The sequence below is a fragment of the Trematomus bernacchii genome, unplaced genomic scaffold (assembly GCF_902827165.1).
Source record: "Trematomus bernacchii unplaced genomic scaffold, fTreBer1.1, whole genome shotgun sequence".
NCBI lineage: Eukaryota > Metazoa > Chordata > Actinopteri > Perciformes > Nototheniidae > Trematomus > Trematomus bernacchii.
The window spans coordinates 285,508-311,517 of record NW_022987626.1 but is presented as its reverse complement, the minus strand read 5'-3'; the positions used below and the strand labels follow the sequence as shown (position 1 = coordinate 311,517).

General features: G+C 41.2%; 1 protein-coding gene and 1 long non-coding RNA gene across 2 annotated transcripts in view; both read right to left on the bottom strand.

The window, feature by feature from the left end:
* LOC117484524 (CD5 antigen-like) overlaps positions 1-26,010 on the bottom strand; it is a 232,649-nt gene that overhangs the window by 176,988 nt on the left and 29,651 nt on the right. The window lies entirely within an intron of this gene.
* Positions 145-996, bottom strand: LOC117484526. The gene is made up of 3 exons (XR_004556142.1): positions 940-996; positions 349-468; positions 145-216 (listed from the first exon to the last, which is right to left on the bottom strand). It is a non-coding gene; the product is annotated as an uncharacterized LOC117484526 (long non-coding RNA).

Sequence of the window (26,010 nt, the reverse complement as noted above, 5' to 3'; positions counted from 1 at the left end):
AGTCGGAAATAAAATAAATAACCACTAACTTTGATGATGAATTCCTTCACTGTCACTGTACATTGCTAATTAGGTTATAAAACACATGAACAAACCATAGCTGTGTGTTTACCTGATGAAGCTGGCAATGTAGACGTTAACAAATGTGGCCATGAGGTACTGGCAGTCGAACCGGTCCATAATGCCACCGTGACCTGGGAGCGTGTTGGCAAAATCCTGGATGAACAGACACCAGTACATGTGATCAGACTGCTGCTATGAATATAATATACATGGAGCAAAGACAGCAGACAATAAAAGGGATAATTGGATTGTTTTGAAGTAAACAAACGTGTCAGAAATCCCTACTTTGATCTTGAAGGCTCTCTTGAAGCCGCTGGTGAAGAATCCTCCGAAGGGTCCCATGATGGAGGCGAAGGAGGAGAGAGCGATGCTGTGGATCTGGAACGGATACAGACGCACCGTGGTCTGCGGAGACAAGGAACATGTGTCAGACTGAAACAGAGACCAGCAGTTCAATCAAACTAAACTAGTTACTAGTTATTTGGCTAAAATAGGACTTGCATCCCCAGGCTTTTAGTATCAAAATCAAACCTGGCTGAGAAAAATATGATGAGGTTGAAACGTATGATAAAAACCTGGTGTTAAACGGGACTTCGGTTCTGTTAATGTGTACTCTAGAAACAACATTTAGATATATTTTAACTTTACTTAATGAGTAACACAGGATTAAAACTAAATAACATAGCTGACACAATTAAAGTGTTTGAAAGGTTGCGACACAAATACATTATTCTACAAATATGACAGATCCCTCTTGTTTTTTGGCATACTGGATTTGCAATAAAGTGATTTTATTGTTTCATAGTTACATGAATGTTTATATGACTTGTGATGCCAGAAAACAGGAAGGACAGATGAAGGTCAGGACAGTCATACCCATCCGGTGAAGGACTCCAGGACGGAGGGCAGGGCGTAGTCCTGCAGCTGGAAAAGCTCCGGCGGCTCGCAGTCCAACTGGAACCGGTTGGAGTCGTTGTTGAACTCCACCGGGCAGACGAAGTAACGCCAGCCGGACATCACGTAGGAGAGCTGGGGGAGAACAAGCTTCAAACACTATCACAGTTTCTTTCTTGTTCATTTACAACTTTATTATGAGTTATTTCCCAGACTAATACACCCTTCTGCTGGCTTTTAACCGACATAGGCCTTCAAACACTGTGATATCCTTCTCAATGTGAACATAGAGCCTGGATTATGACCACAAATCACAGGATTGATGTGTCTTATACGCTGAGTTGATCTTATCCGCTTCACAAATGTTGTCTTAGATGATTGCTTTCCCTTTGATTTAACAGGCACTGATTTTTCTGCTTGAATATTTCTAGCTTTGAAAAAAAAGGCAAGATAATAGACAAGGTGACACAGAGAAATATTTCTGGCTGTAAAAGACTTGAGCTGTGTTTATAAGTGTTTAAATCTGCAGTCTAACTTCCAGTCGTCTCATTAATAAATGTCAGACTTGCAGTGTGGTATAAAAGGCGAAATAAATACATAAAATGCAAAGTGTTAAATGTGTGCAGCGGGCGACACCATCTGGTCACAACTTAAATTATTTTACCATGTTTATGTGCAAATGAAGAACTCTCACTGGTTCAGAACCTTTTTCCTCAAGTGGGTCTCTTTTCTTTTCTGACTTTTTTTATGGGTATTTCACTTTATATTAAATACATAACAATAACAGTGCAGAACATCTGTCAGTAGGGGCTTGGACTGGGAGCCGTAGGGTCGCTGGTTCAAGTCCCCGACCAGACCTAAATATGGAGTGTGGACTTCTACTTGGAGAGGTCCCAGTTCACCTCCTGCCCTGCCGTGGTGCCCTTGAGCAAGGCACCGGACACCCCCCTTCCCCCCCACTCCCATTGCTCGCTGGGTGCTGTACAATAGCTGCCCACTGCTCCTAGTACTAGACTCCTTGTACTAGGATGGGTTAAAAGCAGAGGCCAAATTTCACTGTGTGTGCTGTGTGCTCTGCATGTGTGACCATTAAAGAGGGTTTCATCCCTCCCTATTATATTATTATTATTATCTAATACACTTCACTATGAATCCAGAACAATACAACTGCAGGAGTATGGATAAAGCCAGACGTTTGCATGCATTTTGAGCAGATTTGGATCGTGCTGTTCATCCTATGTAATCTATATGTAAAGAAAAAAGTCTAAATATTTAAGATAAAGCTGTGAAACAATCTCAATAATTGGCAGCAAAAATGTAAGTTTTTTTTAATTGGAATAAAAGGATACATGTTGAGATAGGAAGTTCTAATACCTTAAGAGAAGAGCTTGAATATTACTTTTGGCTCCTTCCTGTCTTTCTACTGGGTCTCTCTTGGCTTTGTTCTGGCTATCTTCTAGCTCTATTCAGGTTTTTGGAGTTTTTTTCTAGCTCTATCTGATGATTTTCAGAACCTGAAGGCTCTATACGGACTATCTTCTGGTTCTCCTCTGGGTCCATCCACTATCTCTTGTCTCTGTCCAGTGAATTACACTTGTGTTACTGGAGCAGGTAAAGCATACAACAGATACTTTCAGCATTATCGGAGCACGACATGGAAGCTCGGATGAAACACAGCGGACTTCTAAACAATGAACACCCGCAACTTGGAAGAAATAAAGTTGGGTTTTATGCGTTCTAATATTGCAATGCAAACCCATGATGTAATGACAGTAATTAAGAATAATTTAGTCATTGAATGCTCATTTCAGTAGATTTAATCAAACAAAACATAAACATATTGGACATGGCCTCAAGACTGTAACCTCTTCACATTCTGTTGAAACAGTCAATTACTAGCCATATCTCACACATTGCTGTTTTGAATCATTAATATGTGGATGACAGTTGAACTGGATGATGTAACATGTATGCCATCTGCTGGAAAGAAGACGTATCGCTCTGTACATTTCATAAACAATCTTTGAGTACAGACACCGTCCTGCAGAGAGCACACAACCCAACAGCACGTCTTTGGTCTAGCATCACTTTACAAAACGTTTGCATTAAGACACTAAGACTAGCTGGTCCATTGTAAAGGTCAGTCCACCTTAAATGAGCAGTGGGTGATCAGCAGGTGAAAGGCAGGACACGGGAACTTGGTCCTGAGGAGATGTAACGATTATTAGAAATAGTCGAGTCAAGGGCTCAAAGAAATGAACATTTGTGATTATTAGCGAATCGGTTGCAGGTGGGTGAAATCAGGCTTAGGGAGTAACGTATTACATGTAACGGCATTAGGTCATCAGGATACAAAATAGACAAATGTATTCCCTTACAGTTACAGAAGCAAAAACAATCAGATAACAGGTACATTTATGTAAAACAGGGCTCATTAACAGGATAGCAATGATACAAAACATTTAGAAATAAAGACCAATACATCAAATCATCCTATATCTCTATATGGAAACTTGGAGCCCTCAATCCAAAATAAAATGGTTCATCAACAGTCAGTGGTTAACGTATACGTCAGAAAATCAGTACGACAAAAACATTAAACATATTGTCCACTTATGTTGATTAGGGCCTGGCCGATTATCGAGGCCGATATTCCGCATTTGACCGATTATCGTATTGACATTTTGTTTATCCAATTGCCGATACAACTTTGGCTCTGATGCGGCAGTTTCTCTGGCTGCAGTCACCACTCTGTGTTCACGAGCAATGTCCCGCCCACAGCGCTATCTGATAGGCTATTACTGAAGTGTCAATACACACTTTTTACGGACTCTTTCCATGATTTTCCGGGCTGCAGCCAGCCAGAGAGGCGGGACCTTCTCAGATTACAGGCAGGTGCGAAGAACGTATACACAGACAGAAGCAAGCAGCAGCGGTGAGCAGCAGAGCCATACTGTACATGTGCTGAAGTTGCAAAAACACCACCATTTTATGATCCAATTCTATCAGTTTCCCAGTTACACAGGAAGTCAGTCAGAGTTGGGGGTGCGGGGGGGGGGTCTCTGATGTTGGATTTAAGTGCCTCATGGCTGCAGCGGAACCACGATATGCGCTGAAAAAATAGAAGTATTACCGCACCGTAAAGTATGATGTTCACCACCACAAGGTTGAAGAGAAGATAAAAGCCCTGATCCAACCAGAGAATGCTGGCCACTCAGTCTCCTTCACTACAGACTGATGGTCTGGATCGACCGAGTCACTGATGAGCCTAACATGCCACTTTATTGACAATGAATGGACCAGAAAGCAGGTTGTTTTGAATACAAAGGCGATGCATAGATCCCACACTGGGGAATATATCGGAGAGACATTCCTCGGCATGCTTGATGACTGGAAAATAAGCAAAGGCCGTGTAGCACTTGTGCTTCGAGACAGTGGAGCAAAAAAAAAGCAGCGTTTGAGGGCCATCCAGAAGGACCTTGGCTTGCCAGAACACAACCTAGTCCGGGCTGTCCCGACCAGGTGGAACTCAGCGCTCCACATTCTGCAAAGAGCACTGGAGCAAAAGCGTGCTCTTAGCATCTACGCCGGCGAACACGGAGGATTTGCCTGTCCTAATTCTCACCAGTGGGAAACTCTCATCCCAATAGAGGAAGTGACACAAGAGGTGAGCCATAACAACTCAGCGTCCTGCATCATTCCATGTCTGACTGTGCTGAAGATGCTATTTCAAGGTGAAGGGCCCTCGACACAAGGCATCAGAACACTCAGGCAAGTCATGAGGGAGAGCCCGGTGAAACGTTTCTCAAAACTGGAAGAAACAAAGATGGTGGTGCTGGCATGTCTCTTAGATCCTCGCTATAAGAATCATGTATTCTCCTCTGACGCTACACTGACCAAGGCCAAAGAGTGGCTGAAAGAGGATGTTACCAGTCAAGAAGAGCCTGCTGCTGCAGAAGATATCAGTGATATCACTCCTGTTCTGAAGTCCTTACACTGGCTTCCTGTGTGTCAAAGAATAGATTTCAAAATATTGTTGCTGGTTTATAAAGCTTTGAATGGTTTAGGCCCAAAATACATGTCTGACCTACTGCTAAATTATGAACCATCCAGAACCCTCAGGTCTTCAGGGACTGGTCAGCTTTCTGTCCCCAGAGTCAGAACTAAACATGGTAAAGCAGCGTTCAGTTATTATGCTCCAAATATCTGGAACAAACTCCCAGAAACCTGCAGGTCCGCTGCAACTCTTACTACTTTTAAATCCAGGCTGAAGACATGTCTTTTTGTCGCTGCTTTTAATTGAACTATTCATATCTTAAACTGCACTGTAACTTTTATCCATGTATTTTTTCCTTTTAATGTTTATTTTATTATCTTTTATTTTTAATGACTGATTTTAAATGCCATTTTCTTAATGTCTTCCATTTTTGTAAAGCACTTTGAATTTCCTTGTGTTGAAAGGTGCTATATAAATAAACTTGCCTTGCCTTGCCTTGCCTTGAGGAAGAGCAGGCTGCTGCTGCAATCTATGAGAAGAACAGAAGCCGTCTCCCTGGAGAGCATACTGAGCAATTCTGCTTTCTGCACCACAATCTGGTTCTGCTGAATTGGGACTCAAGGAGCCAGTGATCGTCAGGCGTAAGGGGGATCCACTCCAGTGGTGGAGACAAAATGAAGGGCGCTTCAAGCTACTTGCCACACAAGCAAGAAAGTTTATTTGCCCATCACCCTCGTCTGTTCCAAGTGAGCGGGTCTTCAGCGAAGTCTCTGCAATCTATGAGAAGAACAGAAGCCGTCTCACTGGAGAGCATACTGAGCAACTCTGCACCACAATCTGGTTCTGCTGAATTGGGACTACTAAATGAGACTCAAATTATCAGAAGTTCAGAACAAGTTTTAGTAGCTTTTATTTTATTTTTACTTCACTCAGGGTCACAGAGAGGAAACCAGTTTTAAGATGTTGAAAAGTTAATTAAACATATGCTTAAATGCATTTCAAAGAAGTTGTCTTGGAGTTTGTGTTAATCTAAATTTTGACACCAAGATTTTCTGATTTTACTGCAAATGTATAACGATTCCAAATATCGGTTATCGGTCTCCTTCATTACTAATAATCAGTATCGGTATCGGCCTTGAAAAAGCCATATAGGTCAATCCCTAATGTTGATGAAGATGGAGTTCATTTATGTCTTATATGAATATTGTGCAACAATGTTAATCCATGTGTGAACTGTCATAAGACTTATTCATTGTCCTCTCCATCAGCTTCTGTTTCCATGTGTTCAGCTGAGCTGCTGATTGGAGGCTCTGCCGTTCTGTCATCCTCAGTTTGAATTTCATTAAGCTGTGAGGACTGACGACCAACACACTTGTGTCTTTTGAAATCACAATGCCATTTAAATCTTTTGTCACAAACGTTGCAGCTGTATATTTCCTCTCCTGTGTGGACTCTCATGTGTGCCTTTAAATTTCCATTCATTGCAAAAGATTTGGTACAAACTGAGCAGCTAAAGGCTTTCTCTCCCGTGTGGATTCTCATGTGTGACCTTAAATTTCCACTCTGTGAAAAAGATTTCTTACAGACTGAGCAGCTGTGTGGTTTCTCTCCTGTGTGGATTCTCAAGTGTTCCTTTAAATGTATATTCTTTGAAAAAGCTTTCTTACAAACTGAGCATCTGTATGGTTTCTCTCCTGTGTGGACTATCATGTGTTTCTGAACATTGCTTCTATATTTAAAATATTTCGTACACACAGAGCAGCCAAATTGTTTCTTTACAGCACTACGGTTTGAATCACTGACAGATTCTTGTCTATTTTTCAGTGAGTTTGAGCCTGACGCAGGTTCTCTGGTCTCCTTCCAATCAGCACTGTCTTCAGTGTCAGGTTCAGAAGAGTCTTCAGCGTCAGGTTCAGAAGAGTCTCCAGTGGCGTACTCAGTCTTTGGTTGTAAACTGCTCTCTGGATCTGAGTTCCTGGCTGGTTCTGGTCCTCGACAGTCATCTCCATCAGCTTCTGTTTCCATGTGTTCAGTTTGTCTTTGATGAGGCTGTGAGGACTGAGGTTTCTCTTCATCATCTTCACTCTTCACAGGGTCAGGAGTGAAAGTGGACTTGGTGATATCAGCCTCCTCCAGCTCCTGAAGCTGCTCTCCCTCCTGACTGACCCTGAGTTCCTCCTGTTCCTGCTTAATGTGTGGCGGGGGCTCTGGGTCCTCCTGGTCCAGACTGGTGCTCCACTCCTGCTGGTCAGGGAGAAGCTCTTCTTTAACCACTACCAGCTGCTGGACATCTGCAGGAAACGGGAAACACGCAGTTAGAAAAAACTGTTAAGTATTAGCATTTACAAATCACCATTAAAATGGGAGACATTTTGCAGCCCTAATTAATGGCTTTGTTTTTATACTTTAATATTATCTTTCTTAGTCCCACCTATTGTGTATTTTTGTTGGCTTATGTAGCCCAGCCCCTTTTCACTTCCAGGTAAAAATTAAAAAAGGGTTTTTTCTTCTGGTTTAGCACTAGCAACAATGTACACAATGAATTGTATTTGGGTTCGTTCACAGCTACACTACGCCTATAGAATGGTAATACTAAAAATATATTGTAGGGCCATACCTATACAAAACATGTCTGTGAAGTTTTTTGCTTTAAATACCAAACAGATCACCCATTGTAGCCATGCCTCATACTGCTCATACCCCTCTATTGCAGCCCTGTTCCAAAAAGGCTGATTCTGTGACCGTAGTTTTAAATGGAATGGCTGCTGCTAGCCACGCCCCTTTGTAGCGTCATGCAGCTTTCCCCTGCTAAGAGAGTTTTCTAACAGGAGAAACTCAGCTAAACGCTGCCGTGATTGGATGCCATATTATGTTCCCAACCACTTCAAGCATTATTTCTGAAACAGTATGGAGCTCAAACCTTTCTCTCTTGCAGGGTTTACCGCAAGGACATTATGCTACACATATTCTCTCCAGTACAGCATTAGCTCTGAGTGTTAGCATGCTTGCTAATTTAAACACAGACCATATTACTCCCAAAACACTCCGCGCATTGTTTCTGATACAGCACATAGCTTGACATGTTCTTTCTTAAGTGTTTACCGCTTGAACAGTGCCATTATATGTATTATTATATATAACAACTTTACTCTAAGTGCCTCCTGCAGACATCCAGCTGAATACACAGACACACAGCTGCGAGGGTGGCTAGACCAGTGGTTCCCAGTGTGGGGCTCGCGTGAAGCTAGGGAAGAAGTTGTAAACAAACATTGTTTGCTCGTAAAATCAATCAAATGGACACATTTTTAACACAACCGGCAGTTAACCTGTTAAGCCCGAGAGACCCCGGTACCGGGGCACTGCCGCAACATCTTGCAGGAAACAGTGTCTGAGGGCATGTTCATTTAATAAACTATGAATGTTTTATATCCATGTAACGGGAAGAAACTCATCTAACTGATCTTTTTTTTTTTTTTTTTTAAGAAAACCCACAATGCTAACACTGAGCCTCTGAATTAGCAACGAGCGAAAAATGCTAACAGATTACTGCACCGAAAATCACTCACAAAACCTTATTATTTATCTTTTCTCCACATCCATGACATCGTGAGGTGACACAGAATCGAAGGGTACCCTCATTATCACTGAATTATACGAAATTGCGACGTTATAAACAAAAACAGATAGAGATGTCCCGATCCGATCACGTGATCGGGGATCGGAGCCGATCACGTGATTTTCAAAAGATCGGAATCGGGAGAAAAAAATCGGGGATCGGGAATTTTTTATTAAAAAAAATATATATATATAAAATATTTGTATTATTTTATTTAATGTTACAAAACAAAAATGTTCACGTCTTAAAGTCATCCTGAGGCCTTAGTTTTGGTTTAAAATTACACAACATCATGTATGTGTTGCTTCTTTTGGGCTTGTTTTCAAAGACCTGGTTGCTTATTTCTCTCAAATCTGGCAACAGAGTGGGCGCAGTGTCTAATAGTAGCAGTAAGCTAACAAGAGGCTAGGTTCAGCTGGTGACTCGAGTGTCAGGAGCTTGGAAGTATTATAAAATTGAAAGCGAAGGCAGTGTAACAGCCAGATGCAATGTTTGCAAGGCGGAGGTTCCGCGTGGTGGAAAGAACAGAGCTACGTTCAACACGACCAATCTAATACGCCACCTGAGAAACAAACACCAACAACAACACGACGAGTACACAGCGGCCACTCAGGTAACGGCACTGAAACAACCGACACTTTCAGAGACTTTTAAAAGGAAAGAGAAGCTGCCCCAGAACAGTGAAAAGGCCAAAAGAATAACAGCCAAGATAGCTGAAGTCATCGCGTTGGATGACCAGCCGTTATCTGTTACCTTTTTTTTCTCTTAATGCATTGCATAAAGATCGGATCGGGAAAAATCGGTATCGGCAGATTGTCAAAATCAAATGATCGGAATCTGATCGGGAGCAAAAAAAGGTGATCGGGACATCCCTAAAAACAGACATCAAAACATTTGGCGCTAGGTAGCTAAAAATGCTAACATTTTTACCTTGGCTCTGTAGTCTCTCCAAAGTGGTCTTCAATGGCATTAAAACGATAAAAACGCTGCTGAAGTTAATCCATAGGTTAATCTAATGTGTCTGTGTCACTTTGAAATGATTTCTGATAATCCATAAGCATTAAAACTGCTTTTCCGTTTCCAGATGTCAGAGCTAGAGATAGTTTCACTCTAATGCAAAATTACATGCGCAAAGCCCCCACCTTTTTGTTTCACAATGAGTGTGTGTGGGGGACTCCCCCTTCGATTCTATTGGCTCTAACGGTCAGAAAGAGGTGTCAATCATCAAAATCGACAAAGGGGGGCCAGAGATATGAAAAAAAAAACATTTCCACCCAAATAACCTCAGAGGTGGAGTGTTTTTGGCTAAACCTCTCTAAAAAGGTAAAATGTCACTTGTTTTGCATCAATCTTGATACAGGGTACTTATTATATGTTGTACTTTGGATTCCTAAAGCTTTTAGTCTACTAACCCATCATCCAAGGGTAGTTTTCACTATAAGTAAAAAATAATTTTTGGACGGACACTATAATATACAGTTCTTTACTATGTCAAATCTGAATTTTCTTTAAAATAAAAAACATCTATATTGTTCTGACTTTTCTACATCCAACTCACAGGTTTATCATTACTTTGAGAAAAAAGATTATTAATTTAACCCTTTTAGAAGGGCCTGAGACCTGAAAAACAGGCTCAGGGCTTAACAGGTTAAAAGACAAGTGGACGAGCCCACGACAAGCCTTTCAGCTATAATGCCCACATCAACAAAGTATGATGAGGCAGTGTTTCCCCTACCATTGTTTTGGAGGGGCGCTGGGCTCCGTTGAAATTCAAGGTGTTTTCATTTTAATTATTTATTAAAAAAAAAAAAAAAAATGTGGAACCAAATTGCAACTAATCTATATCTACTGTCACTTTTCACATTGAACATGTGCTCTTTTATTAAATAAACTAAACGCTTTCATTTTAAGTTGCGAGTTTAGTGTTTTTGACCCTAAGAAACACTGATGCACTAATCAATAACAATAATCCACAGCTCCTCTCTCTGCTCCAGAGGATTTAAAAAATATATATCCCTAACTATCCACATGAACAGGTACCAACAGCATCCGATTGAGTAGCATCCAACCAAGCTTTAAAAACATTTAGTGGCACCAGATTGCTCAGTTTCCATTTCAATTGCAGACTATTCCAAGACAGAGGAGCTGCATATCTAAAAGCTATCTTCCCTAAGACAGTCCTAGCAGTTGGCACATTTAATAAAGCCACAGCATGCGATCTCAGGCAGTAGCCACTTACAATTTGCCGTGAGATCAGGGAGCAGATGTAGGATGGAAGTTTCCCTAACATAGCTTTGTATATAAACATTTACCAGTGACTGAGCCTCAGTACAGTTAGTGAAGGCAAACCTGCCCTTGCATACAGGGTACAGTGATGGGTTAATACTTTACAGTTTGTCACAAATCTCAGTGCACTGTGATACACAGCATCTAACTTGACCAGGTAATTGGCAGGTGCATTCATATAGATCAGATCACCATAGTCCAGCACAGGTAAAAAGGTCACAGAGCCTTTTCCTGGCCTCAAGCGAGAAACAGGACTTGTTCCTGTAGAAGAAACCTAGCCTAACCCTCAGTTTTACAAGCAGGTTATTGACATGAAGTTTAAAAGTGAGACAATCATCAAGCCAGATACCAAGGTATTTGTAACAGGCAACCACTTCAAGTTTTATTCCTTGCGTGGTTACAATATCTAAAACAGGCTCTGGTGTCTTTTTAGCTTTTGAAAAGAGCATTACCTTGGTTTTATCAACATTTAAAAGAAGCTTTAGTTCAGAGAGCTGAATCTGAATAATGTTAAAAACAGCTTGCAATTCAACACAGTACATCACGGTATCGTCCGCATAGAAATGTAAGGTTGCTCCATCGACATTTTCACCTAAACTATTGATGTAGATGGAGAATAAAAGTGGACCTAAATCAGAACCTTGTGGTACACCATTTGTAATGTTTAACCACTCAGAAGACAGCCCATCAAAATGAACACATTGGGACCTTTCAGATAGGTAGTTCACAAACCACCCACTGCTTGGCTGGATATGCCAATACTGAGTAGCCTCTGCTTTAAGATGCGTTGATCGACGGTATCAAACGCTTTGGACAGGTCAACAAATAGAGCTGCACAACTCTGCTTATTATCTAAAATACTCGCCGTATCATTCACTACTTTCATTGTGGCAGTGATGGTGCTATGTTGCTTTCTGAAGCCTGACTGATGTTTAGACAGGATGTCATTTGTACATAAAAACTCCTTTACTTGTTCACTCACTAGGCTTTCAAGAACCTTGGCCAGAACTGACAATTTAGAGATAGGTCTATAATTATTTAATAAGGTGGCCTCCCCTCCTTTTAGTAAAGGCAGGACATAAGCTGACTTCCATATTTTTGGAATTGTGTTTGTGCTGAGGGAGAGGTTAAAAAGAGAAGTGTTGAGATCTCCATAGTATGTTGAATACTTAAAACGAAAGTTAATTATAATAAAATATAATCAATTATATTATTGTATAACCCACAATGAAAATGCATCATATTTTATGATTTTCTATATTTACAGTATAAACCAAGTGGTTTGTTAAGTTGAGTGTAAGGCCTATAATGGTTAAGGGTGTCACTGATAAGAGAGAGGACAGTTTCTTCATTTTTTTCTTTTCCTCACACCAGTACCCAGGGAGGTGGTTATGTCATAGCCGAGAATAATATTTTGCAAGTCCTGCAGAGTAGGGGTCATGTCCTTTTTACACAAACATGGGAAGGTGTGTCTTGTGCCATAGCCATAGAATATGTCTGGTCATGTCCAGTCCTGTACATCAGAGGCCATGCCCAGTTTCCACAAATATGGGTATGGAGGAGGTGTCTTTAGGTTTTTCTATCCTGTTTTTGAGCATTGAGAGAGGGGGGGTATACTCTCCCGGTAAAGCTCTCGGTAAGGTTCTCTCAAACTTGGTAAATATCTCTTGAATTTCTGGGTTGAATGAGTGGAATGAATTGATATGTGTTTGTGAGTATTAATACCCTTCACCTGTGAGGATCTTCCTCCGAATTCATGCGGAATATAGGTATGTGTTTGTGAATGTTAGTAGGAACCGCCATCTGTCGGAATATAGGAGTGTGTTTGTGAATGTTAGTCCCGCCACCTGTCGGAATATAGATATGGAATTGATGTGAATTGATTTGGTGAATGAAAGTTTGAATGTGCTTTTTATTAACACCGGTCTTTTATGAGGTGAGACCTCTAAATTCTATCGGAATTGGGCAGTTGAAGTTACAATTTAATGTAATAAATGTAAAACGGTGAATTAGAGTTGCATATTAGAACATGATCACAGCATGATATGTTTTGTAGGATTATAATGTTGTAACGAGAGAAGGTAGAAACCCTGTATAAGTTTGGACATATTTTTCTTCAAATAAACTGATCCCACCTTTTGGATTGGGACAACTTAAAAAGACATCTGTGCTCTCCTCTCCTGCTTCAAAGGTAAGATCGCACCCTGCCACACTCACACTTAGGTAGGGCCACACCTCATTTACTGATATCAAAATCCTTCAGGATCGCTTAAACAGATTAAGAGGGTCGTCTGAATTGAAACAGCAGTTCATTGAACCAGGTTCTTCAAGAGTTAATAGAGGTGAGATATTGCTGACGTTGGTGGATCTGAGCCAAGCAGTAAACTTACATAGACTCAATAACTTCTGTTAGGTTAATTAGTAGGTCTGAGTAATTTGCCAGAATAAATTATCAGCTCCTCCCGACTCTTACATGGCGCCCAACCATGGGACTCTGTGAGAAGTCATACTTTTATAGAGTTAAACTACAAGAACCAAAACGGCCTAGTGACAACGGTCGATGAGTCTCAATCAGCTAAATACAGGCTGAAAGTCTTGTTAAAATACCTACCCAAATCCTAGAATATATATTTAAACCTAAAAGTGTAGTAATTAAAGTCGATACTATTGCACCGAACTGAGGGTTATATTATATCGGATATTGCTGTCTGTTAAAGAAGCTAAAGTAGGCTTTTCTTCCCCTAGCCAAACTGGGAAGCCCCTGTGGTCCCTAATGCACAGGTTTGGTGGCTAGTAGTTATTAGTGAAGTCAGCCGTAGGAGCACTGCTCAGTACCTGTCCAATTACTTTGAAACGTATAGGTAGGACTTGACAAAGAGCTGCGGTTAGAACTTTTGCGTTAAAACATAACGTGGTGAAGAGTTAATAGGATATTTAATAAAGATAAACCATAGGTCAAAAGGGTACCTAGGCTGTTGGAAAAGCTCGAAGCTCGATACATAACCCTCTTAGTTGAGGTATCCGCATGCACTAGCTGAATCCAGGAGAGTAACCTAGAACCAAGTGACGGTATAGTCGGACTGATCCTCCAGTGTGAGTAATAGCCTAGGAACTTGCATGTGTATAAAAGAGTGAACTTAAACCCTTAAAAAATGGCGGATGAGGTTAGAACTAGGGATGGGTATCGTTTGAAATGTATCGATTCCGGTTCTGCTTATCGATTCCGGTTCTTATCGATTCCCCGTTTCGATTCCAAAATTGTAAAAGAAAGAGGTCAAATGTTTAGATAACAAAAATATATTTATTCTTTTAAGCTTTAACTGACATTTTTACAAATAAAAAATATACATGCAATACAAATGTATTGCACAATAGCTGTGCTTTATTTTAACTGAGCTATGCCTGTGGCAAATAGGCATTACACTGTGCCTTGTCTTTTTCTTTTTTAGTGTAGTGGAGCATCACTTTAGAGCGTTTACCGCGATCCATCTTTGGTGTTATGAAGTGACTGAGCACGTGAACTGCTGGCGGGGGGAGCCTCGCTGCGGGGAAACTGTGGACCTCTGTCGCCGCAACTTACATGATGCCGTTTTAAAAAATTACCGCTGACGACCGGCCGTTCTGTGATTCTCCAGAACACACAGATGGCCAGTCCGCCCTTACCCTGGCTGTATTCCACCGGGTCACCGCGGCGCAGACGGACCCGGTGGAATACAGGGTCTACCGCGTTTAGGAACCGTTAAGCAGAACCGAAATTGTGTATTTTGTATGGGTACCCGGTACCCGACATTTTCTTATCGGTTCTCATCTGGAACCGAGTTTCGGTTCCCAACCCTAGTTAGAACGCAGTTTACTGACTCAGAGCCAGCAACAGATTGGGAGGGATACACAGAAGCTAGATCCGGACCTTCTGCCCCCCCTGGTCAGCTTAGCCCAGACCCACGGGCGTACCGTGAGTCTACGTTTGTTAGACTACCGTTTAGACCAGGCATGGGCAAACTAAGGCCCGCGGGCCATATACGGCCCACTGGGCTTTTCAATCCGGCCCGCCGAATATTGGTACAAAATTGTCCAAATTATAGTAAAGACTGCATTCATTTTGCCTTTTTCCTGCAATACCCGGCATTTCAGTTGATCCCACTAGATGGCGCACTCCAGACACAATTGACCTTTGCTGGAGTCTGGTCTATTCTCTCAGCTGGCCCCACTCGGCAACCCGGTGTTTGGCAAGATCCAAGAACCAAATACGTCACGCTTACATTGGAGGGGGTCAAGATTAACCTGAGCAATAACGGACCGTCTCCACAGCAGCGTTAAAAAAATCTTGGAGGTGGGCGTATCTGAGACTTGGGGATTTTTTTGCGATCAACCAATCACATGAATCTCCCGCCCGCGACATACGAAGCCAAAAAGCCCGAAGTAAACTGGATATAAACTCCCCAAAACAGGCGAAAACATACCACTGTCTCTGCCACCTCCCTCCATGCCTGGCTCCTCCGGTTTATATCCCGGTAGGTCTGGTCATAAAGCACCGGGTGATTGATTCGCTACCGCTAATTTCTCCTCCATTTTTTGGAATATGAGGAAATGATCTGCGGTATGTCTCTCCCAGCATACACGCCGTTTGATTGGCTAGAGCTTGAACTGCCAGATTTGCGTACACGGGATTTGATTGGCTGCCGCTTCCACCTCAGCTTCAAAAGTTGAACATTGTTCAACTTTGAATCTTGAAAATCCTGAGAATCTCCGCTCGCCTGCCCACAATGCATTCCGGCGAAAAGTGAGGGAAAGTGACGTCACCCCATTCAAAGTGAATGGGCAGAAGCGTTTCAAGATTTTTTAACGCTGCTGTGGAGACGGCCCGTAACAGTTCATGGCGAGTACGACGAATACAAGTTGTAACAAGCAGTAGCAATGAGCAAAGTGACTAGAACGCGACCACACACTTATAAAAAACACTTATATAAAGTCAGGCAACACTAACCAGGCTTAGTGTGATTCTGTTTATTTTACCTTACTGTAATAACCATCCGTTCGCTGTTATTGACCATTGTGAAGAGGCAGACGTTTTCCTGTTGTTTTGTATTATTGCAGCTATCGGATGGAATCAATACATGGGCTACATGGGCCATCACAAGTAAAATCATAACGAAAACTACGTAAAATATGGGTGTAGAAAATGGCTTATGCCACAATATGATAGCAACAAGTAGTCAAGATCAAGTCTGATTAGCTTCGGTTGCTATGCTAACATCACCTGTAGAATGCCAGAGAAACTTTCATAACAGCGTTGTGATGCCAAACAGCTTTCAGACTGACACACATTCACTTATGGGGATGGGGGATATATATCAGCTGCTTGTGTGACAGTCAGACAGTGAAAACCTTACAGCGGCCGCTGCCGCGAGTTAACGGGAGAATAAACTCCGGTAGACGAGCAGCACTGCAGCGGGCAGTAATGACGCTGAACCATATTCATAAACAATGCACCACGGCACTCTGGAGAAAGATATAAGGTTGGAGAAGTAGTTATTTAATTTAATCTGGCTTCGTATGATTAAAAACTACCCGACGCAGTCCTCTATTTATGTTGTCGTGAGCGGTGTTGCGGAGAAAATCAGCGACGTAAAACGGCGTGTTGTCATAAGAAGGCACGTAAACGGTTACGTCATGACGCAATAATTCACCTTTGAACCCGCATCTGTAACAATGAGTGGACCAAAGAAAAGAAAAGTCGACATTGAGTGCCGAGTGTATAATGAGGAGTGGACAGCTAAATATTTTTTCACCGATCTGCTACTGGCCCGGCCCGTCTGTCAAATTTTAAAACTCATAGTGGCCGCCGAGCCAAAAAGTTTGCCCACCCCTGGTTTAGACAGAGAGCAAGAAGCAGGTGGTATAATGTCTGAGACCCTACCTCCACCCTAAGGAGATGATAGCTCACAAACGCCACTTATGAGTATCCCATCTAATACTCCTAGAAGAAAACACATTGTTAGACCTGATATTCAGGGAAAACGAATGTTGGAAATAATAATGGCAGATATTGAAAATCTTAAACTGGATCAACCAACCATGTTAGTGAACCCTGCTAATATGGAGCTAAAACATGCAGGAGGAATAGCTGCAGCTCTGGCAAAGAGAATAGGTCCTAGCATGCAAGCACAGAGCGATAATATGATAAGGACTATTAAACTGTCAGAAGGCAATGTGGTTGTCAGATGACCCACAAATACCTGTCGTTTGTACTTTTTAAAAACCTATGTGGGAACTATCAGCAGATATCAGACCCCAACAATATCTTGAACACCAATATGAGGAAGTTTTTTTGCAGAGATTTGCTCTCACCAATAAACAAATCAACTCTTAACCAAGTCAGATTTCAAATAGACATAGCTCCAGTTGTTAAGAAAAGAGGGAGATTCAAAAAGTTATCCTTTTATTACAAAGGGAAACAATGAAACCCTTACAGAAAACCGCTGCTCCCAAAATAACTCTGTTTACAGACGGTAGTTTGCGAAAAGGTGACCAAGCAGTTACTTGGGCCTTTATAATGAAAACTAATTCAGGTGAATTACTTTGCAAAGAAAAATGTGTGATTCTGGGTACAGCACAGTTGGGGGACTTCTTTTTGCTAAAAACGTAAAATAACACACATCCGTTTTGTTACTGATAGTGATTATTGTTAGAAAAAAAAGGTAAAGAAGAGCTTGATTATTGGGAACAAAGGCAGTTTACCAATGTGAAAGGTGAAGCGCTGACACATGCCCATCAATGGAGTGTTATTGCAGAGTTAAGAGCAGGGCATGTACCTAGAGTGGAATCATGTTCGTAGCCACACAGATAAGATCGATTTTGACTATCAGGGAAATAGAGAAGTTGATGCACCTGTTATTTGCGGTGGCGTTGAGACGCTGCGCGCAGCTGATCGGCAGCTGGAACACAAACCACGTTTGTAAACAAAGCCCCAACTGTTTGTACATACATGTGCAAACCCAGCTTAATTGCACTCGGTTTACTATAATTTCTAAAAAAGGGAAGAACATTACGTTACATCTGAGGTATAGGCTATCCTGTGCGTCTGGTGACGGGCACTCAATTAGTAGGTCTGAGTAATTTGCCGGAATAAATTATCAGCTCCTCACGACTCTTACAGAAGTAAGAGGTGGAGCAATAAAATCTGCAGCTATCTTTAAAAAGAAAGGTTCTACGTTGTCCGGGCCAGCCGGTTTCTTAGGATCTAACTTGGTTAAGGCTTCACGAACAACATCAACAGTAAAAGGAGTAAAACTGAAAGGGTTTTCCAAACCACGTTTTTCAGAGTCACGGACTGTGGTGTTCACAGAAGCAGAGTTAGTCACAGAATCAAACAGAGAGCCACAGGACACAAAATGCTTATTAAAGCAATTTAACATAGTGGCCCTGTCCGATATAGAGCCAGATGCTGTGGTAAGGCAAGGAGGTAGCGCATTACGGATTTCACCGGTGGATATCAATTTTATGGCTTTCCAAAATTTTCCAGGATTATTCAGGTTCTTTGTAGTAACTGACAGATAATACTTAGACTTAGCACTTTTTATTTGTGATGTGAAGCTATTTCTTAGCTGCCTAAAGTGTAGCCATTCTACCTCTGAGCCTGATTTCCTAGCCTTTGCCCAGGCCTTGTTTCTTTCATGTAGGAGACTAGATAATTCAGCAGAAAACCAAGGATTGTCTTGTTCCTTCACTCTAAATTTACACAGGGGTGCATGTCTATCTATAATTTCCATAAAACCAAGATAAAAATAAGACCATGCCGTTTCAACATCAGCACACAGATCGATTCTTTCCCAATCAAAACCAAACAGATCATGAACAAAACCCTGCTCCACAAAATGTTTTGTGTCTCTCTTACTGATAATGCAAGGTTTACCCTTTTGGAATTTTGTGTCCCTAATTGTGGCTACAGCACAGTGATCACTCAGATCATTAGTAAATACTCCCACAGATGAGTATTTATGGGGAACATTAGTTAGAATGAGATCAATTAGGGAGGATTTATTTGGGAACTTAATGTTAGGGCGAGTAGGACTGTCAACAATCTGAGTAACATTCAGAGAGATACAAAAGTTTTTAAAATCCTCTGATACTGAAGTTAACCAGTCCCAGTTAAAATCTCCAAGTAGCACTATTTCCTTGTAGTCAAGTTGAGCTAAAAGATTTGCCAACGAAGACAAAGAGTCCTTGACAGCTGTAAAGTTTTAATCCAGATCTGTAAAGTTACTAAATGTATTAAATACATGTAGTAAAAGCATATAAGTTACCTCTGAACTGTAGATGAGCAGAATTACAAAGAAGCAAAAGTGGAATTACTTAAGTACCTCAATATATGTACAGTACTTGAGTAAATCAACTTACTACCACCACTGCAGGTATTTGATGTGTGCTAGCAGCCCATAATCCACACTATACATACAATTAATCAATGTGAATTCTCTTTCTAATTTGTTTAGTTCTTCCCCTAAAAAACAACAAAAATAACCTATTAAAATACTGTTAAAGAACCGGATCGATAAGCAGTACTTGTAATTGTTTCAATTAGGCCTCATTATTTCACAGTGGCACAGGATCATCTGCCAATACAAGCACTTTGGTTCATGTTCAATCCATAAAAATTCAGATTGAACATAGTAAAAAACTGTAAATGATAGTGTCCGTGCAAAAATTCTTTTTTACTTATAGTGAAAACTACCCTTGGATGATGGTAAGGTAGACTAAAAGCTTTAGGAATCTGAAGTACAACATATAATAAGTACCCTGTATCAAGATTGATGCAAAACAAGTGAAATTTGACCTTTTTAGAGAGGTTTAGCCAAAAAGCCTTGGTTGATTTTGATGAATGAAATCTCTCTATAACCGCTAGAGCCAATGGAATCGAGGGGAAGTTCTACACACATCAACACTTAACAAATAAGGAGTGAGAGTGACGCGTGGCCAAAACCGGAAGCTGCATACACTCTGGTGGCTACCATTAGCAGCTAACTTATTTGCTCCGAATTTTACATAAAAATGGAAATTATGGATTATAAATAATTTTTTCAAACAAACAGTCACATTATCAACCCATGGATCAACCTTTCTCGTTTTAATGCCATTGAACACGTCTTTTGATCTAATTGACAGCTACGGTGAGACGATCTGCCGTAAAAGCTCCGTAAAGGTACGTGTTGTGATGTCTGTTTGCTTCCCCTGTCGCGAGTTCGGATCGCTCAGTGATGATACTATACCTATATAATCTGTGGAGTCTCAGCTTTAATCGGATATATTGTATGTGCAGCTACGATAAGTAATAAGGGTATCTTTATCTTGAGTTCTGTGCCGCAGTGCGTTAGAATTGTTTTGCTCAGGGGCCATTTTGACGCTTCTTATGAGACTTGTGTTTTGTTTTGGTAAAAATGGTTCATATCTTCAGTTAGCTGAGATTCTTCCCATTAATCTGGTGCTACAGATTAATAGTTTCATAAATGTTAAGAAGCCCTGAGACACAGTCTCGAAAAAAAAAACGTTGGGGGGCCCCCCTGTGGTGTTAAGGTTGCACTTCTATAAATGAAGTGTTACCAAAGAGTTTAAGGCAGGGCTGTCCAAACCTTTTTCACCGAGGGCCACATACAGAAAAATATACGAAGGGCCACTCATAGAGGTGAGGTATATCGCCTCGGAAATTAAGTTATAAGTTAGCAACATGTAGGTAAATTAGGCTCGATACATTAATATGCTTTAAGAAAAAAACCGCCTACATCACAGCTCTCTATAGGGTTTCATTTATCTTGTTGGCAGCTCATCCCTTAAAAACAGAAGTCTCAGAGTGATTATAATAAGATGAAATATGAAGGGTCTATTTCAAGCTTGTTATGTAAATAAGTTATTAGGCTTTTTGTATCAACTAAGATTTGTTAGAAAATGTTATCAACATGAATTGACTGAATTTATTTTAAAAGTGGGCTTATTAACACATGAATACTACTGTGTAATATATTTGTACATATATATTTAAGAAGTACAATATAAGAAAAGCACAAGTTTCATTTGTGGGCCATATTTCATTATACTTTTTTAATTTGCTGAGGGCCGATTGGACACCGATTGGACACCCCTGATTTACAGTGTTAACCTTGTATGGTATTCGGGTCTATGGGACCCGTTTTCATTATTTAGCTAAAGAAAAATGATATGATAAATTATTTTTTCAAACCCACACTCAATGGCCTTGGCTCATTTTCTGTGAAGAAAATATATCAGAACACATTTCCAATGACCACCCACTCTATGAGATGTTATGACTATAAAAGGGTTGGATACGAAACGAAGGGGACAGTCATATGAGAGTTTTTAGCTTGCAATACTAATGTAGCAAAGCCAGGTGCAAGACACATTAAGGCCTCCTTCACACGGGAACGTTTGCGTTTATGCACAGTATGCGTATTCAAAAAAGTCTTCCGTTCACATGCATTCGTTTCATTTAACGTGTCTGTTCAAACGAGACCGCTGGAAACGCTGTAGTACATATGCCGGGACTGTAAGTGGCGCTGTAACTTCCGCCAAAATACACCAAAAGCAGCGAAGAAGAGCAGCCTGGAGCAGCCCCGCAGCAATGTTGCCATGGCTACCCTTCTGTTTATGCCCCGCGGTGTATTTAGCAACATGTAGTTCATGTAATTCTCCATGTCCACTTGTTGCTGATGGTTGTGGTAGAGGAGCTGTAGATTTTGCACTAATATCTGTAGCATGGTCAGTAGCAGTAGCACTAGCAGTAGCTACTGACAGGAGGAAGTGTGTGTGGCGATTGCTGGTATTCAGCGGGATATAGTAATTTCCTCAGCATATGGATAAATGCAACGGGGAAGTTAACTGAAAGAAACCGAATCTGTGGATATTGCATCGACCGACCAAGAAGCACGTCTCCGTGGAGAGGACGCGCTCAGAAAGAGAGATATTCTCTACAAACACAGGGTGAGATCGCTCCTTTGTCAATATAATGGATCAATGCATGAAATCTGACTCTGTTTATTTTGTTTAAGGAGTATATTGGGCGTTAACAATTCTGGTTTGCCTTTTATAATATTATTTCATTCAAGAACCCCTTGTGCGTTTAATTAACACAGCTATTTTTGATAGTTGCTACAGCAGTGAGCAGGAGAGGTGGGGAGAGGCGGGGCTATCGTTATTTTTTCAGGAAATATTCGTATAGAGGTGATTACACGGACTCGGTTGACCCCACAGAGCGTTTCGTTTGCAAATCTATCCACCTTGGGACCCGTTATCGTTTGTGGGGTCAGTTTCTATCGGCCTCGTGTAAATAATAGGGCTATACGCACCAGTGGCGTTTTCTCCCGGAGGCCAAGGGAAGCCAGGCTTCCCCTGTTTTTTCGGATTGTAGTTATAATTTAAATAAATAAATACACTTTGTTTTGTTTCGATAATTCTCCTTTGCTGTGTGTTGCTGCCGGCCCGTCTCTCCCCCACTCTCATTGAGTATTTTACAAAGAGTGAAACAAACAGCGCCCCTCTAGATGTTATGGTGAAACAGTAGATTGCATTCACTGTTGCGAGAGGAGGCCAGTCGGATCGGGCTTCCCTTGGTGAAAAAAATGGAGGGATTGACCAATCAGATGAGGCCCACGTGATGCCCCTGCCAACCTGTGATTGGTCAGGGCCATGCCAAGGGAAGCCAGCGCCTCTAGCTTCCCTTCAGAGGCGGCTGGTGATTTCACCTGAATAGATGAGATTGTTTATATTTTTTAGTTACTTTTGGACTACGGACTGAGCTAATTACAGAGACGAGGACTGTTGCTGCACTTGCCGTGTGTTAGAAAGGGAAGGGAAGAGAAGGTGGACTATCTGTACATAATTGTTTTTGAATTCATGTGTTTCATACACGCCTACTGATACTTTGATGTGTACATAAAACTTTAAAGGTCTCCTGATTTACTTTGTGAATGAATGCTTCTTTTTTATTCATTACCGAATCTGCACTGCGCATTGAGCGGCTGGTATTGCATTTGGGGTGGGGTGTGTCTGCATAAATGAATAAGAAAATGCTTAAATTAATGAAACGAGAGTTTCGGCTGGAGAGTGCGTGCGGATCTGTCGGTTAGATAACAGGCGTGTGCAAGTCCTGCATCTGTGTGATACAAATGTGTGTAAAATGATACCGGGCGCTGTAATCACTCATCTGGTTACGTTATTGACCACCCCCCCCCCCAACCAACCCACGCTACTGATATGCACGCGAAACTTTGCAGATACAAGCAGTTTTCTCCTCGTGTAAACGGCGCCTAAGAGGACAATGAGTTACTGAGGCTCTGACCTTGACCGTGTGGGTGAGCTTTGCTCCCACACATAGCTGGGAACCAGTATAATGAAGGTTTTCCACTTTTTCTGTAGAAACTTTAGCAAAAACAAATTACTAGGATAGCGACAGAGTAGGGAGGAACTTTCACAGGCCGGCCGAATGCTGATTGGAAGATCGTGTTGCCAAGACACTTTGTCTAAGTCTGTGCACCAACGAGAGAGAGCCAAAGTCTAAACTGCGGCCCTTCCCAACTAGTCTCAACCAATCATAAATGTAGGGGCAACGCCCTGTGTAATAAGTTACAAGTTACAACAAAAAAACGAGCCACAGGACCAGCTGGTCAGTAGGCAAAAAAACAAGAAGCACTTTAATTCAATGTAATCTAACAAATGTAAAAGGGCAAATATTAACCATATAGGCTATGCTGTTTATATTGCTTGTAATTGAGATGAAGTAAACATCTGTTGTGAATTTTTAACATGAAATAGTTTGATTGTGTTGAAGGTCCACCAGACCCGCAAACACTGGCTGAGTAACACAAATATGAACACCACACAAGGGTTAAGAGTAAAGGGAACAGACCTGCTCTGTGTATCCGAAGCTGAGGCTGTAAAACAGCGTCCAGTAGTTTTTGGAGTCTCTCGTTCTCCTCTTTGGAAAGAGACAGCTCCTCCTCGAGCTCCGCTATCGTTTTTTCAAACAGAGCAAATATCTCTTCAACAGCAGCAGTGAGTCGCTGCTTCAACGACAGCAGCATTTGGACTTTACTCATATGTACTAGATCACCTTTCCCTGCAAACTCCGTTAAACACACCGTTTCTCTCTTCACCAAACTCTCAATCTGACTAGTGTTGCTAACGTGTTTCCAGCTAGCATGCTAAGCTAGCTCCTATAGTCCGAGGTAAACGCTCCAGAAAAAAAGAGCACAGAGTCCATTCGGAGGTTTATCCAGACACACAGATGATGGATCAGTAGTGCTGGAGCTCACACACACTTTATCAGGAACACAGAGAGAGAGAGAACCGTAGCGACGAGACGCCTCATGGATCCAGGTTAGAAACAGCTTCTTCTTCTTTTCTTTAATGGCGAATCGCTTCCACTTGGAGCATATATCGCCACCTACTGTTGATTTATTAAATGTTCATATTAAATCCTTGTCCTCGGACCAGTGCTTTTGAGGAATTTGAAGATCAGCTTGTTTGCTTCATTTCTTGATTTACTTTCGTATATTGACTTGAAATCCATGTCCTTGATGTTGAGTTGTTCTAGTGCAGTTTTCAGAATGAGTCTTTGCCTGTTATAATCCGGGCAGCTAAAAAATACATGATGTATTGGTCTTAGAAACTTCACTTCCGGTGAAGACTCCTCCTCCTCCTCCTCCTCCTCCTCCTCCTCCTCCTCCTCCTCCTCCTCCTCCTCCTCCTCCTCCTCCTCCTCCTCCTCCTCCTCCTCCTCCTCCTCCTCCTCCTCCTCCTCCTCCTCCTCCTCCTCTCAGTTTTTGGCGGATTGCAAACAACTTCAAGGTGCATACCGCCACCTACTGTACATTTCTTAACTCATGGACGTATCTATGATCTAATAAAAAATAAAAAAATAAACAAAAAACATAAAATAAACAAAACAATCATCCATGATCTATTCTAACCTAATGTTAAATTATGTTTCCTACCCCAGTTTCCCTCAGAAAGGTAAACAGTGCCTTTCTGGTAGCTCTTCCTCCCTCTCCTTCTGTTCCCAGAATACCAACCACACTCCATTCCCTCTCTGCCTCTATCACTTTATCCTTTAGTTTTTCTCTTTCAGCTTTATAGATGTCACAATGTAATAAGATATGTTCCACATGTTCTTTAACTCCACAGCTCCCACACTTGTCACTGTCACTTTTCCCCATGACATACAGAGTACCATTCAATGCTGTGTGATTTAGTCTGAGTCTAGCTATCATGATTTCCTCCCTTCTGTTTCTTTCTTTATAAATATTAATTGTAATTGTGTTTTGAACTTTATGATACTCTTTGCCTTTCTGGTCTTTCTCCCACCTTTTCTGCCAGATCTCCATCCCTTTCTTCTTAATCACTGGACAGTGGACAGTTGTGCCACCAGAGAGAGAAATGGCAGTACAGAGCTGCAGGGAAATGACCTTCAAAATAGAAATAGAACATATCTATAAATGCTGAGACACCAGTCCTAAACATATCATTTCTGGAGACAATGCTTTAATTACAGTTACAGTGGAACAGCCTAAAAAACACCCAACTGCACTGAAGTCACAGCAAGAAGAAAAGACAGGAAAAGACTTTGCTGCTATCTCCATACTCTCTCCTATATGGCAATCATTTCAATATTCCTCTAACCAAAAATACTGAAGAACACCGTTTCTAAACATCTTCTGAAATGTACAATATAGTCCCTTTGAAAAGGTTTTCTCACAGTAAATAAATAAATACTTTAAGAAGTTAAGACATGAAATGACATTAATGAAATGATGGAGTGACAGTGGAAAAGGGGGAAAACGAAGAGTCTATACATTCATTATCTCTTTTAGAAATTGATTGCCATAATGAAGCAAATGTTGTGTTACAAAAAAGTGAGTAAATTGATTAAAAATATACAGCTTTTTCTGAGGACAGAACCCAATAAAATGGATATTTAAAATGGCAAATTATTTCCAAAAGGATTACGTGAAGCAGTCACAGATAATAGCACAAACGCAAGCTGTTTTCTTTTTTTAAGAATAACATTTAGATACTTAACTCCACATTTCTGCTACACTGACTGCTGTATGATTGTTCATATTGCTGTTTTGTCCAGAGATAACTCTTT